Consider the following 2,612-nt stretch of genomic DNA (forward strand, 5'->3'; position numbering starts at 1 on the left):
TTATTTCCTTTTCACCTTCCTCACAGATTGTGTGTTAACATGATATATTTTGTGCTTTCAGTCTCATATTAATTACCTCCATTACATTTCTTTGAAATAAAACTATGTATATAAATTGAAATTACTCTTTCCCCTATAGCCATAATGGTCAAAATGTTTCATCAAAAGTCTTCAGGTTAAAAAAAAAAAATGCTTTCTTTCATGTCCTTACCCACCCTTCTCCTTGGCACAATGTCCATGTCTAAGACAGCAGCACATATTCCCAGTGGGAAAGCTTCTTCCTGGTTCTGGAAAGATCAGAGAAAACTATATTCACAAAGAATTGTGTTTGTGTGCTTTGACATTTTGGAGGTTACTGAAAGGGCTGATACAAGGTGAAGTTGCCTTTGTTTCAGATCTGTCTCAGAAGAAAATCAGTAATGCAAAGGACGTTGCTTGAAACGCATAAATAGCAATTGAAGTTTGGAATTTTTTGATAAACACCACTAATATTTTTACCACATTACTAATAGTTCCCAAACCAAAGAAAGTGACTAAATCATCACCATTATCAACACTGGCTGAAAACCAAGTATAAAACTGAACCATTGCATTGCTTCAATTTATTACTGCTTTTTGTTCTCTTCAAATGTGTCCTTTTCAATTAAATTTTAAAAATGCCTTAGTGACTTGACTGAATACAATATGCAATATAGATTAACACACTATTAATAGTTTCTGAAGCAGGAAGCCATGGAAATTAAACTGTGAATATTATTAAAATATATCCTATAAGAAAATACACTCCCATGGCTATTAGAGATATAGATGAGATATGGAACAACTATAAACATCTTAAAAGTATATAAATAGTATAGCTTTCAACAACAGATTTTTAAATGATGCAAATTGTCAATAAGCAACACCACAAAATACACCCCTGAATATGCCTGACAATCATCTAGGTTCATTAACATTTGAACCAATTACTCCCACTTTTAGTCCCTTAGCTTTTGATTTCAGTCCTGAGGACTAAGTGTGATATTCATTAATCTTACAGCATAAAAGAAATCCTTTTAATACTAGATCCCTCTCACTCCCTCCCATTCCTCTCAACTTCTTTCCCCAAAGGGAGTGTCCTTTCCATTAAAGCAAAGTAATTCCTTATTTATTCTACTATGGCTATATTTTCCTAAATGAGTGATGATAATAGCAAAATGATGTGAAGAAAGCAGGACATCACGGTAACTTTCTAGTTATCTAATCTATAATATTCCGTTTCTGTTAGATCCAGGAGGGCCTTATCCCAGTCCTTACCAATTCCCATCACACACTGTATAAAACATAAAAGTTCATCTCACTGTTAGTTACACTGGGGATTACTATCAGACTAGATTCAGGCATGGGGACTTGCCATCACCCCATCCCATTTCAAAGCATTGTACAATGATCACCAAGAAAACCTAGATGAGATTGCAAAAAGTATAGTTCAATTTCAGGATCAAACTGACTCCCTAGCGGCTGTCACTTTACAAAACAGACAAGGGCTATATTTACTGACAGCTGAAAAAAGGGGTCTCTACCTCTTTCTAAAAGAAGAATGTTGTTTCTATGTTAACCAATCAGGACTAGTAAGAGATGCAGCCAAAAAGCTAAAGGACAAAGCCAATAAGATAAGAGAGTGCCAAATTCTTGAGACAGATTGCTAAAAACCAATTGGGTTACCTGGCTCTTACCCTTCATAGGGCCTCTAACCTTCCTTTTTCTCTTTTTGGCCTCTGGGCCTTGCATACTGTGCCAGATTTCTTCCCTCCTCCAGGACCGTTTTCCCTCATTTACCTACCAACCTACAGCTTTCTATCCATTCCATACTATCAAGCCTTCCACCCAGCAGAACCTACCAGTCAACACCACCACACTCTAGTCGGCTATCCACTACCGAACCCATTTCCAACAGATCCCACCACCCCTATTCAGCAGGAAGTAGCTACAGAAAACCAAATCACCATCCCTATTCTATAAAACAAAAAGGCTGAAATATTCAGTCCAGGAGGGCCCGATCCCTTACCCTAGTAGTGTGGGAACTAGACTCCTCCTTTACCTTTTGTGTGGGAACTGGACGTTGAATCTGGGGTTGACAACAGTAAATGCTCACCTTCCATTTCACTGGACTTTCCTCCCTTTCCTGCCAATTTATCTGCCTGAAATATTCCCACCAAAAAAGCCTGCCTCAAGCCCCGTATAAGTTTCAATCCCTTCTCATTTGGAGTTGATGCCATCTTTTGCTCAGACCGGCTGTCATTCTGCTACAATAAACCTTGCTTAACCTCTTGGCCCTTGCGCATTCCTTCTTCGGTGAACCTAACAGTTCCTATCTCTTATCTATTCAAAATAAGAGAAAAGAAATCAATCCACAAGAATATAAACAGTTGTCTTTCTCTGGCTATGGTGTATTTTGTCTGTCTTTACAGAATGGAGTAGGTTGACCTAAAAATTATATGCTGAATTAAAGTGGGGTGAAGTAACTATTATCTATTATATTATACAGGGTAATCAGTGATAGTCATTAATCTATCCCATAATCATTTATAAGAACTGATAGCATGTGATCAGTGCAGAGGAAAATCCATATC

Source organism: Rousettus aegyptiacus, unplaced genomic scaffold, assembly GCF_014176215.1.
Source record: "Rousettus aegyptiacus isolate mRouAeg1 unplaced genomic scaffold, mRouAeg1.p scaffold_m13_p_2, whole genome shotgun sequence".
NCBI lineage: Eukaryota > Metazoa > Chordata > Mammalia > Chiroptera > Pteropodidae > Rousettus > Rousettus aegyptiacus.